Source organism: Chiloscyllium plagiosum, chromosome 31, assembly GCF_004010195.1.
Source record: "Chiloscyllium plagiosum isolate BGI_BamShark_2017 chromosome 31, ASM401019v2, whole genome shotgun sequence".
In the NCBI taxonomy this organism is placed as follows: domain Eukaryota; kingdom Metazoa; phylum Chordata; class Chondrichthyes; order Orectolobiformes; family Hemiscylliidae; genus Chiloscyllium; species Chiloscyllium plagiosum.
The window spans coordinates 33516539-33530598 of NC_057740.1; the positions used below are offsets into that span (position 1 = coordinate 33516539).

Sequence of the window (14060 nt, forward strand, 5' to 3'; positions counted from 1 at the left end):
AGCCAGGGAAGACATTCACAGGGGAAAGCTCTCACAGCTTTGATTTTGCAAGACTATAGTTTAATTTCGTGAAGGACTTTCTGTGTCTCCTGGTAATTTCTTTTATAGAATATGGATTAATTCTTCCACAACAATGGCAGGCATCAACACAGACAATTAGGAGACAGTCATCAATAGTCAGGACCTCTGAAAGCTGACAGCTCAGAGGGACATTGGAAAAGATGAATAAAAATGCAAAGTTCAATTTCCCAAGAAGAGGACTCAGAGTAAAAGCTAGTGAGGAGTGATTTGGGCCATTTTACTAACTAATGGTGCTACATAAATGCAAGTTGTTGTGTCATCAAATTTTATCTTTGGTTGTGAAAGCAAATGAGTTTTTTTTCCTTTTCAATTTATTTTTTAGGAATTCTCTACGATACTTAACCGTTGTCAGAAGGAACCTGGCATACGCACCAGTTTGCTTTTATAAAGGTAAATGCAAGGAGCAGCTCAGAATTTGACAATGATGAACGAACATCACTTTCACTTATTCACAGGTTTTCTGTGGGCTTTTGCCGTGGAATTTGCAATGATTAGGAATCTGAGGCAGCACACTGTGCTCTACACAGGATCTGGGATCTGAACAATCAACTGTGTGTACGTCATCAGGTTAGCAACTGTTACTGAGTATAAGCAAGTGTAAGTTACAGCTCAGTGCTAAATCACCTGATGAAGGAGCGTCGCTCCAAAAGCTAGTGTGCTTCCAATTAAACCTGTTGGATTATAACCTGGTGTTGTGTGATTTTTAACTTTGTACACCCCAGTCCAACACCGGCAACTCCAAATCAGTGCTAAATCATGTACTGAAAGTAAAACAAACAGAAGGAAACAAAGATGTGATTAGAACACAGAGCAAAAGTATAAGTATTTTTTGTCCAGAAAGAAAGCCTGAAAACAATGACACTCCACTCCTTTGCAAAAGTTCATTTTCAGACTCCAAGAGATTTTTTTGTTGCTGGTTGAGACTTATTATGAAGTTAAACATTCATTTATATTTGAACGAACAAACCCTAACATTTTTGGTGAGCTCAGTGTGTATCTAACACATCCCTCCCTGAATTTGAACGTATGACCACATGGCAAGATGACAGAGTCAGCCTTCCCTCTTTTGAGATGATTGAGATTTGTGGTCAACTCTGTTAAGGGTTCAGTGATGATTTGGAGATGCTGGTGTTGAACTGGGGTATACAAAGTTAAAAATCACACAACACCAGGGTATAGTCCAACAAGTTTAATTGGAAGCACACTAGCTTTTGGAACCACTCCTTCATCAGGTGGTTGTGCTTAGTGTGGTTCAGGTGCATTGCTCTGGCTTAGCAGACTCTCCACCATATAATTGATTTAAATATATAATAGGTCTGGATAGTTCAGTCAGTAGAGTATTAAACCTTTAATCAGAGGGTCCAGGGTTCAAGTCCCTGTTTAGGTGATGCATATAATTGAGGTAAAGGCAGTGGGTTGAGAAAGTTAGAGTTCCCTCGCTAGTTTTTACTTTGAGTCCTCTTCTTGGGAAATTGAACTTTGCATTTTTATTCATCTTTTCCAATGTCCCTCTGAGCTGTCAGCTTTCAGAGGTCCTGACTATTGATGACTGTCTCCTAATTGTCTGTGTTGATGCCTGCCATTGTTGTGGAAGAATTAATCCATATTCTATAAAAGAAATTACCAGGAGACACAGAAAGTCCTTCACGAAATTAAACTATAGTCTTGCAAAATCAAAGCTGTGAGAGCTTTCCCCTGTGAATGTCTTCCCTGGCTCCCTGCAGGCTCTTTGTTCTCCTGCAACTTACACAGTTGTTCTTCCTGCACTGTCAGATAATATTAGCATAACCAATCATGCTGGCTTGATTTATCTTTCTAAACTAATCATTGTCTGCCACACTGGTTCCCTCCATCACACATAACCTATCACATGACAACACCATCATATTCAGCATTGATTTGGAGGTGCCGGTGTTGGACTGGGGTGTACAAAGTTAAAAATCACACAACACCAGGTTATAGTCCAACAGGTTTAATTGGAAGCACACTAGCTTTCGGAGCGTCGCTCCTTCATCAGGTGGTAGACATTCAGCATTAGCTCATTTACCAGTGATTCAGTTAACCTATCACAATGCACGACCATTATCTGTTACTGGAGTCCCGTAATATGATCCCGGGCATACAGTACAATGTTAACTACATAACTGCCAGAGTAACTTCCATACCATCTTCATTTCCCACTTGTAAGTATCCTTGTCCCGGGTATCTGAATGTCCAGTCATATCTCAGCAAGATAATGTTATAGCAAAGTTTCTGGAGGACTAGCACATCTCAAACAGAAGCTTCCAAATTGACTTGTTTAACTGCACAAGAGTGTACAATTGAAGTTGCTTTCCACTCTACTCCTTAAGCCCTTCTTCAGAAATGAAGAAACGTTGATTCTCCTGCTCCTTGGATGCTGCCTGACCTGCTGCGCTTTTCCAGCAACACATTTTTCAGCTCTGATCTCCAGCATCTGCAGTCCTCACTTTCTCCTACTCCTTAGTAATGGCAAACTATAATCCCTTGGATTGATTCAGATGACATAAACCACATCGAGTCATAGAGATGTACAACACGGGAACAGACCCTTCGGTCCAACTCATCCATGCCCACCAGATATCATTAATTAATTTAGCCCCATTTTCCAGCACATGGCTGATATCCCTCCATACCCTTCCTATTCATGTACCCATTTGGATGTAATTGCACCAGCCTCCATCACTTTCTCTGGCAGATCGTTCCATATATGCACCACTCTTTGCATGGAAAAGTTGCCCCTTAGGTCCCTTTTAAATCTTTCCCCGCTCACCCTAAGCCTATGCCCTCCAGTTCTGGATTCCACAAACCCAGGGAAAAGACCTAGTCTATTTACCCTATCCACGCACCTCATGATTTTATAAGCCAGCCTATTCATCCTCTCCCTATAGCTTAAGCCCTCCAACCCTGGCAACATCCTTGTAAATCTTTTCTGAACCCTTTCAAGTTTCACAACATTTTCCAATAGGAGGGAGATCAGAATTGCACACAATATTCCAGATGTCCTAGAATAGTGGCAACATGATCTCTCAACTCCTATATTCAACACTCTGACCAATAAAGGAAAGCATACTAAACACCTTCTTCGCTATCCTATCAACCTGAGACTCCACTTTCAAGGAACAATAAATCTGCACTCAAGGTCTCTTTTTTCAGCAGTACTCCCCTTCACCTTATCATTAAGTGTATGTCCTGCCCTGATCTGCCTTTCCAAAAAGCAGCACCTCACATTTATCTAAATTAAAATCCATCTGCCACTCCTCGGCCCATTGGCCCATCTGATCAAGATCCCATTGTAATCTGAGCTAACCTTTCTTTGCTGTCCACTACATCTCCAATTTTAGTGTCATCTGCAAACTTACTAACTGTACATCCTATGGTCACATCCAAATCATTTATATAAATGATGAAGAGCAGTGGACCCAGCACCAATCCTTGTGGCACACCACTGGTCACAGGCTTCCAGTCTGAAAAGCAAACTTCCACCACCACCCTCTGTCTTCTACCTTTGAGCCAATTCTGTATCCAAATGGCTATGTCTCCATGAAATCTAACCTTGCTAACCAGTCTCCCATGGGGAACCTTGTTGAACGCCATATGGATCATGTCCACCGCTCAGCCCTTATCATTCCTCTTCATTACTTCTTCAAAAACTCAGTCAAGTTTGTGAGACATGATTTCCCATGCACAAAGCCATGTTGACTATCCCCAATCAGTCCTAGACTTTCCAAATATATATAAATCCTGACCCTCAGGATTTCCTCTAACAACTTGGACATCATTGATGTCAGGCTCACCAGTCTATTGTTCACTGGCTTTTCCTTACTATCTTCCTTAAATAATGGCATTACACTAGCCAACCTCCAGTCTTCTGGCACCTCACCTGTGACAATCGATGATCCAAATATCTCCACAAGGGGCCCAGTAATTACTTCCCTAGCTTCCCACAGAGTTGTAGGATAAACTTGATCAGGTCCTGGGGATTTATCCACCTTTATAAGTTTCAAGACATCCAGCACCTCCTTCTCTGTAATATGGACATTTTTCAAGATGTCACCATCTATATCCCCATATTCTGTATCTTCCATGTCCTTCTCTACAGTAAACACTGATGCAAAATACCCTTATAGTATCTCCCTCATCTCCTGCGGTTCTACACATAGGCTGCCTTACTGATCTTTGAGGGGCCCTATTCTCTCCCTCATTATCCTTTTGTGCTTAATGTATTTATAAAATCCCTTTGGATTCTCCTTAACCTTATTTGCCAAAGTTATCTCATGTCCCCTTTTTGCCCTCCTGACTTCCCTCTTAACTATACTCCTACTACCTTTATACTCTTCTGAGGATTTTAAAGTACACTGTCAAAGCTGCAGATTTTTAACCTTTTAACTTTTTTTCTCAAATGTATATTTGCATTATTTTTATTTCCTTGTGGGATGAGTGCATCAATAGATGGCCAGCATTTATTTTCAGTAGGTAAAAACAATGACTGCAGATGCTGGAAACCAGAGTCTAGATTAGAGAGGTGCTGGAAAAGCACAGCAGTTCAGGCAGCATCCAAGGAACAGTAACAGCAAAAGGAATACAGGCAGAGAGCCTGAAGGGTGGAGAGAGTGAGAGGAGGGTGGGGGTGGGGAGAAAGTAGCATAGAGTACAATAGGTGAGTGGGAGAGGGGATGAAGGTGATAGGTCGGGCGGGGGGGAAGGATGGAGTGGATAGGTGGAAAAGAAGATAGGCAGGTATGACAAGTCATGGGACAGTGCTGAGCTGGAAGTTTGGAACTGGGGTGAGGTGGGGGAAGGGGAAATGAGGAAACTGCTGAAGTCCACATTGATGCCCTGGGGTTGTTGGTTGCCTTTGTGAAGGTGGTGATGAGCTGCCTTCTTGAAACACGGCAGCCCACATGCAGTAGGTTAACCCACAATGCATTTAGGGATGGAATTCAAGGTTTTTGACCGAGTGACAGTGAAGGTACAGTGATATATTTCCAAGTCAGGATGGTAAATGGCTCAGAGGACAGCTTTCAGATGGTAGTGTTCCCATATAATTGCTCCCCTTGACCTTCTAGAAGGAAGTGGTCATGGGTTTGGAAGGTGATATCTCAGAATCTTTGGTGAACTTTTGCAGTGCAACATGTAGACAATAAGTACTACTCCTAATGAGTCAGTATTGGAGAGAATGAATGTTTGTAGATGTGATACCAATCAAGCAGGCTGCTTTGTCTTGGATGGTATCAAGCTTCTTGACTGTTGTTGGAGGTGCACCCATCCAGGCAAGTGAGGAGCATTCCATCACACTCCTCACCTTTGCCTTGTAGATGGTGGATAGGCTTTGGGAGTCAGGAGGTGAGTTACTTGCTGCAGTATTCCTAGCCTCTGACCTGCTCTTATAACCATTGTATTTACATGTTGAGTCCAGTTAACTTTCTGGTCAACGGTAATTCCCAGGATATTGGTAGGGGGGGATTCAATGATGGTAACAACATTGAATGTCAAGGGGTGGTGTTAGATTGTCTCTTGTTAGAAATGGTCATTACCTGGCATTTGTCTAAATTTTACTTGCCACTTGTCACTCAGGGCCTGGATATTGTCCAGAACTTGTTGCATTTGCACATGAGCTGCTTTAATATCTGCAAAAGGTGCTGAACATTGTCCAATAATTGGGAAATATCCTCACTTCTGACCTTGTGATAGAGGGAAGATCATTGAGGAAGCAGCTGGAGATTGTTGAGCCTGGGACACTATCCTGAGGAACTCCACAGTCAAGATGTCATGGAGCTGAGATGACTGACTTCCAATAACCATAACCATCTTCTTATGTGTCAGGTATGACTCCAATCAGTGGAGACTTTCCCCCCATTGCCATTGATTCCAGTTTTGCTATTGTGATTAAGTTTGCTGTATTATTAATAGAGTCATTAATTTTATCAATATATTACAATACTGCCAGTTTGTAACACTCTGCCTTATTGGTCTATGGCTTTTCTCCACGCATGAAGATGCTGATTCACACTAGGCTATGCAAATACAGACTATTTAGCCTCTAAGTTATTTTCTATTATTCAAATATAATTGTACTTCAACTCCATTTGCATGACTTTGATCATTAATATCCTCACCTAATAAAAAAAATCTTAAGACTTAAAAGTTCTAATTGACTTAGCACCATACAATCTTTTGAGGGAGAAGGTTCAAGATTTTCACTATCATTTTTTTGAGGAAAGTTCTTCTTTTTCTGAAAAGCTAGGTTCTAGGTTTAAGATTGGCCCTCAATTTTCTGAATTATTCCAGTTTATCTTTACCTTTCCTCTTGAATCTTTTAATCTTAGGTGCATGTTATTCTTTGAACTCATTATCCTGGTGGCTACTCCTCATTCATGAATTGGTATTTAACATTGGCAAGTTACTGTCCCCAGGGGGAATTGGAGCAAAGTCCACACGTTATTTTGAGCTGGAGTCATTAGATGATGATTAGGGGTGGGAACCATCTCTGACCAACCTGTGGGGGCAAAGAGTAAATGAGCAGGAAATAAAGGAAGGAAGTTTTAGACCTTTTCTGTATTGGGGCCTGGAGCTGTTATTTATGGGTTTTCTTTACATTTATCTGTGACTGGTATTTTTGCTTTTTGAGTGATGTATGGCCTCATTTATTGAATCTATATAGGATAAGGCAGATGAAGAGCTGGAGTTAGTGGGAGGTGTGAGGGATTGGGGGTCAATGGTGAATTTGGAAATTTTGTAAATAGAGATTTGTGTTTTTGCTCCATCAAATTAATTTGCTTGTTCAGCAATTGTCCCCGTTTCAGTTAAATATGATTCTACAATAGACTTGAAAACCTGACGGCCTCATTCCCCAAGTTAATCCAGCAACTTGCTTTCACTGCACTAATTTATCTTGTTGACAGAAAAATTTAAACTTAAAATCTCAGGGCAGGTACAAGCTATTCAGTGCTTACAGCCTGCTAGACCACTCAATATGATCACCGCTGATCCCCTACCTCAATGCCATATACCGCTTTTCTCACCATATCCCTTGGTGTCTTTAATATCCAAAAATACCTAACTCTTTCTTGAATATACTCAGTGACTTGATCTCCATAACCTTCTGTGGTGGAGAATTCACAGATTGACCATCCGTTGAGTGGAGAAACGTTTCTTCATCCCAGTCCCAAATGACCTGTCCTGAGACTGTGACCCCCAGTTCCAGACTCCCCAACCCTGGAAAACATCCTCCCTGTGTCTATGTCCAGCCCTGTAACCATTTTATACATTTCAATCAAATCCCCTCTTATTCTTCTGGTGCACAACTTTATCATTGCCAGGAGCTCCATAGTTTGATGGATGTCCCATTCTCTCCTTAGTCACTTTTCTAGGCATTTTCCCAGATTCCCTACCAACCAACAGCACCTTCTCCATTCCCCATGTTCTTAAACATCCCCTCTACACAGAGGAGGGAAACCTGCTTTCCCTTATTGCAATGTGCCCTCCTGCTATTGAACAGTGATTGGTCTGATGCAATCTACCAACAACATCTGAGCAGACTCCCACAGAATGTTCCTGTCTGTCTCTAGACTTCTAGTTCTCACCCTCTTCATTCCTCCCCAGCCCCAATACCTACTCTGCCACTCCTTCCCTCTTCAGTCCCTCAATCTGGATTCAGATGCCCAATGGCCTGTTAATGTGTTTTGCTGATGGGTGAACAATGTGTTGGTCAAGACAACCTAGGCTCACTGAAAACACAGCATTTTTAACAAAGCAGCACTCCCCAAGTGTTGGGGTTGATAGAACATAGAACTTAGAAAAGTACTGTATAGATCAGGCCCTTCGGCCCACAAAGTTGTGTCGAGAATTATTCCCAATCTAAAATAAAATAACCTAACCTACGCAGCCCCCTATTCACTGCTATCCATGTGCATGTCCAGCAGTTGCTTAAATGTCCCTAATGACTCTGCTTCCACCATCACTATTGGCAACGCATTCCATGCATTCACAACTTTTCGCATAAAGAACCTACCTCTGACGTCTCCTCTATACCTTCCTCCTAATATCTTACAACTATGACCCCTTGTGCCAGCCAATCCTGCCCTGGGGAAAAGTCTTTGGCTATTGACTCTATCCAACTCCTGTCTGACAGTGTCATAATTTCCTTTTCCCCAATTAAATATCTTCCCTTGGTAACTGATCCTTTCCCTCTCCATGGCTATGGTAAATGTGAGGCAGTTGTGGTCACTGTCACCAAAGTCACCACGAGATCTGACACCTGTCCTGGCTCATTGCCGAGTACTAAATCTAAAATGGCCTCTCCCCTCGTCGGCTTGTCTACATACTGAGTAAGGAAACCCTCCTGAACACACCTGACAAAAACAGCTCCATCCAAACCATCTGCATTAAAGAGGTTCCAGTCAATATTGGGAAAGTTGAAGTTATGCATAACAGCAACCCTGCTACATCTGCATTTTTCCAAAATCTGCCAGCCTATGAGTTCTTCACTCTCCCTACTGCTATTAGGGGGTCTGTAGAAAGCCCCCAATGAGGTGGCTGCTCCCTACCTTCCACCCATACTGACTCAGTAGACAAACCTTCCTCGACAGCCTTCGTTTCTGTAGTTGTGATGCACTCTCTGATTAGCAATGCTACACCCTCCTCTTTTTCCACCCTCCCTGTTATTTTTAAACATTCTTAACCCTGGAACATCTAACAACCATTCCTGCCCCTGTGAAACCCACATCTCCGTTATGGCCACAACATCATAGTCCCAGGTACTGATCCATGCTCCAAGTTAATCACTCTTATTTCTGACACTCTCTGTGTTAAAGCAGACACACTTTAACTGATCCATTTGTTTCATTGCGTGAAAAACCTTCCCAATAGATTCACTACATCCTATCACTGTACCATCTACAACTACCCCCCTCTCAAATATGTAGCTCTGGTTCCCACCCCACTGCCAAACCCTCCCGAACCACAAGAGGAAATCTCCCACCCAGGACACTAGTGCCCCTCCAGTTCAGATGCAACCTGTCCTTCATGTACAGGTCCCACCTTCCCCAGAAGACATCCCAATGGTCTAAGTATCTGAATACCTTCCTCCTGCACCAGCTTTGCAGCCACATGTTAAGCTGCATTCGCTGACTGTTCCTCACCTCACTGTCTCGTGGCACCAGTAGCAAACCTACGCTACTCGTCCTGCTCTTCAGCTTCCAACCTAGCTGTCTGTGGTCACTTTTCAGATCCTCAATCCCTTTCCTGGTTATATCATTGGTGCCAATATGACCTCAATTTCTGGCTGCCCATCCTTCCCCTTCAGAATCCTGTAAACCCAATTTGCGATGCCTTGGACCCTGGCACCAGGGAGGCAACATACCTTCTGGGAGTCCCGTTCCTGACTACAAAATCTCCTGTCCATCCGTCTAACTATTGAGTCCCCTACCACTAGCGCTTTTCTATTCTGCCCCCTTCCCTTCTGAGCCACAGTGCCAGGCTCAGTGCCAGAGACCTGACAATGTGTATCTGAATACCTTTCTCCTGCACCAGCTTTGCAGCCACATGTTAAGCTGCATTCGCTGACTGTTCCTCACCTTACTGTCTCGTGGCACCAGTAGCAAACCTACTCTACTCGTCCTGCTCTTCAGCTTCCAACCTAGCTGTCTGTGGTCACTTTTCAGATCCTCAATCCCTTTCCTGGTTATATCATTGGTGCCAATATGACCTCAATTTCTGGCTGCCCATCCTTCCCCTTCAGAATCCTGTAAACCCAATTTGCGACGCCTTGGACCCTGGCACCAGGGAGTCCCGTTCCTGACTACAAAATCTCCTGTCCATCCGTCTAACTATTGAGTCCCCTACCACTAGCGCTTTTCTATTCTGCCCCCTTCCCTTCTGAGCCACAGTGCCAGGCTCAGTGCCAGAGACCTGACAATGTGTGGAGTTTGCACGTTCTCCCCGTGTCTGCGTGGGTTTCCTCCGGGTGCTCCAGTTTCCTCCCACAGTCCAAAGATGTGCAGGTCAGGTGAATTGGCCATGCTAAATTGCCCGTAGTGTTAGGTAAGGGGTAAATTTAGGGGCATGGGTGGGTTGCGCTTCGGCGGGGTGGTGTGGAATTGTTGGGCCAAAGGGCCTGTTTCCACACTGTAAGTAATCTAATCTAATCTAACTATGGATTTCCCCAGGTAGGCCATCCCCACCAGCAATATCCAAAACTTATTGCTGAGGGAAATGGCCACAGGGGATCCCGGCTCTGACTGTTGGTTCCTTTCCTCCCCCTGACAGTAACCCAGCTGTCCTTATCCTGTGTCTGAGGAGTGACCACCTCCCAGTACATCCTCTCAATTTCCCCCTCAGCCTCCCGGATGATCCACAGTTCATCCAATTCCAGCTCCAGTTCCCTAACTCGGTTTTTGAGGAGCTGGAGTTGGGTGCACTTCCCGCATGTGTTGTTGGCACCGTTAATAGTGCATTCAAATCCTGTAGTGAGGCTGCAAGTCACAAATTTCTGATTCAGTGATGAGTGTGGCACTCACAGGGTATACACAAATAATTCAGATGCTCAGCTCCATGCCCAACCTTAATATTAATGTTGATTTTCTTGGTGCAAAGCTGGGGTTTGGTTATTTGAACGAGTAGGTACATCTGGCAAGGACACTAAGAGAAAATGCAAAGAAATAAACCTGCAACCATTAAACTTCCTTTGTTTCAGGGTCATGCCTGTCGTTTGCTGAAACCAGGTGGCGTGCGTACATACTGCAACCTCACCTCCTGGGGTGAGCTATTGAAGGGAAAGTATAATGACATTGAAAAATTGTTCCAGGTAGGAATAGAACAAACATCCATTATCTGAAACCACAATGCAATATAGGAAAGATCCATTTGGAAGCTGCCAGCATGCACAGATTGCTCCAAATACCTCTCAGTGATCCTAAAAATATTGTAATCTTATTGTGTGTTGATTGAAAATCATTGAACAGCCATTAGATTTAGTTTCTGCTTCCAAAATTCAATTGTGTTTGTTAAAGTAATAGTTCCTTTGGAATTAAAATAAACCAAAAATTATGGGAGAAAGAATTTGAAGGACATACAATTGCAAAGTGTCTTTCAGATCCTCAGGAGTGACCACCCCATGAATTGCTTAACCGCTAATGGATTACTTTTTGAAACACCAACATTGTTATTCCATGATCAAAGATGACAGACAAATTGCACACAGCAAAGTTTAATAATCACTAAGGAATGGCCTGTTAATGTGTTTTGCTGATGGGTGGACGATGTCTTGGTGAAGACAACCTTGGGTCACTGAAAATACAGCATTTTTAACAAAGCAGCACTCCCAAGTGTTGGGGTTGATGGTGTGCTCAAATCCTGCAGCGAGGCTGCAAGTCACAAACATCTGATTCAGTGATGACAGTGGCACTCAGAGGGCATACTTCAAATAATTCAAAACTCTTTGACAGTAAGATTTATTCAAAGCTTGTGAGAAGATTTGTGCTCGTTGCTGTGGTTCTGTTCGCCGAGCTGGAAGTTTTTGTTGCAAACGTTTCATCCCCTGTCTAGGTGACATCCTCAGTGCTTGGGAGCCTCCTGTGAAGCGCTTCTGTGGTGTTTCCTCCGGCATTTATAGTGGCCTGTCCCTGTTTGCAACAAAAACTTCCAGCTCGGCAAACAGAACCACAGCAGTAAGATTTATATTTGAGAGCACAAAAAGAAATCTAGGCCACATAAAACTATTTCAAAGAATGGGAAGATATTTATGCCTTTTTTTCTAGATAATTTAGGCAGCGTGGATCCAATTTCCAGTGACAATGGAACCCCTAAAACCCAAGTACTCCAATGACGCAGTGGTAGTGTCCCTACCTGTGGGATCGAAGGCCTGGGTACAAGTCCCACCTGCTCAGCAATGTATGTCTGCACAGGATGTGGCCCACATGCCTTCCCTCTCTAGGGTCTTGTAGTGCAATGGTAGTGACACTAACTTGCAGCCCAGGTTCATGTCCCACCTATTGCAGAGGTGGTAATATCAATTAACATCAAATTGGCAAACTCACAGAGGGAGATTTAATTTACAGTCAAGACTTTACCTAATGGTAACAGTCAGAGCTTGAGATGGAAAATGTTTTGTTTCCTTGGCCCTCATCTTGATGAGCACCTAAAATATCCAGGGATTTGCATGTCAAAACTTCTTTATTGTGTGTAAATAAGGATAACAGCTTGAATTTCCAGGAGATACAAGATTGTGTGATTGTTTCACATATTCCTAAGCATTTTCATTTTTAACCCATCCAGGAAATGCAAGTGCCTCATTTGGTGGAGGCTGGTTTCAAGAAGGAGAACATTCAGACCTGTGTTATGGATCTCATTCCTCCCAAAGACTGCCGATTCTATGCTTTTCCGAAGATGATCACACCGACAATAATTAAACACTAACTAGCACTGTAGTCTTTAAATGAATAATAAAGGGCTGCCTTTTATCAGATTCAATGGAGTTTTCTTTGGAATATGATTAAAAAAATTGCTTAGATAGTGACATGCACGCATTACTACTGAAGGCAACAAGCCAGTCAGCATTTGTATGGTACTTGTAACAATATTAAAATGTGCCTTACCATAATTGTCTATCACTCCTGAACTCATTTTCATCAAATATTTAACAATTTTTCATTGAAGTTGGTGCAGAAATGCTCTGGAATATTACAAGAGATGAATGATGGAGTTATATACATTTCTGATGAAGGACTTATGCCCAAAATGTCGATTCTCCTGCTCCTTGGATGCTGCCTGACCTGCTGTGCTTTTCCAGCACCACACTCTCAGCCCTGATATATATTTGGTGACAAGGTAATAGCAGGCTGTCTCCTGAAAGATATGTCATACTTTCAGGGTATCTGGTATTTTTAAACATTTTGTTGATGAGATGTGGGCATCACTGGCAAAATTAGCATATATTCCCAACCCTGAGTGGCTTGTTCAGGCACTGAGGAAGGTGGAGAGAGAGAGAGAGAGCGCAGACGTGAGAATGGCAGATACTGCAGAGTCAGAGTCAAAAAGTGTGGCGCTAGAAAAGCACAGCAGGTCAGGCTGCATCTGAGGACCAAGAGAGGCAACGTTTTGGGCGTAAGCCCTTCATTAAAAATGATGAAGGGCTGATGTCTGAAACGTTGATTCTCCTGCTCCTCAGATGCGGCCTGATCTGCTGTGCTTTTCCTGCACCACACTTTTTGACACTGCAGAAGGTGAAGTTGAGAGTTACCTTTATTGTTGTGGGTCTGGATTTATGTGTAAGTCAGACCAGGCAAAGGTGGCAGATTTCATTCCCTGAAGGGCATCAGTGATGCTAGATGGGTTTTTACAACTAGCTAGGATGGCTTCATTGTTACTATTAATGACAGTGGCTGTCAATTCTAGATATATTAATTTAATTTAAATTCCACAAGTAACCATGGTTTGAACCCTTATCTCCTGAGCATTAACTCAGATCTCTATATTACAAGGACAGTGACTTTATCAGCAGACAACCATCTCTCTAATTCTTCACATTACGCTGATCTGTACTCAAAACTACCATTTTATGGATTTACAAGTAGCAATGTAATTTGTCAGAATTAATCTAAAAAGGTTGTACTCACAATTCAGGAGACATTTGGTTACCTGATATCCACTGGAAAATTAATAAAAATGATTTAATAATTGGGTAAGGATGTTATGAACATTGTGTATTTTGAGAGTGTGAAAAAAATTGAGTCATAAGTCTGTTGTGGTACTTTCATAATCTAAACTGATCCAAATATTTCCCGCTCTCTCCAGTATGCCTTGATTCAACAACAAAAATATGCATCTATTTAGCACCTTTAACGTTATAAACTATCTCAAGTTGCTGCACAGGGACATTATTAAACAAAATAAGAGAGCCAGGATCAGATGAACCTTAATATCTCAGAAGGTTGCAAGCTAAAGGAGATGACAGAGATGGT

The 14060-nt window shown here is 42.7% G+C and overlaps 1 pseudogene; it reads left to right on the plus strand.

Moving 5' to 3' along the window:
* LOC122565107 overlaps positions 1 to 12618 on the plus strand; it is a 25510-nt pseudogene extending 12892 nt beyond the window's left edge.
* The last annotated feature ends 1442 nt before the right edge of the window (positions 12619 to 14060 follow it).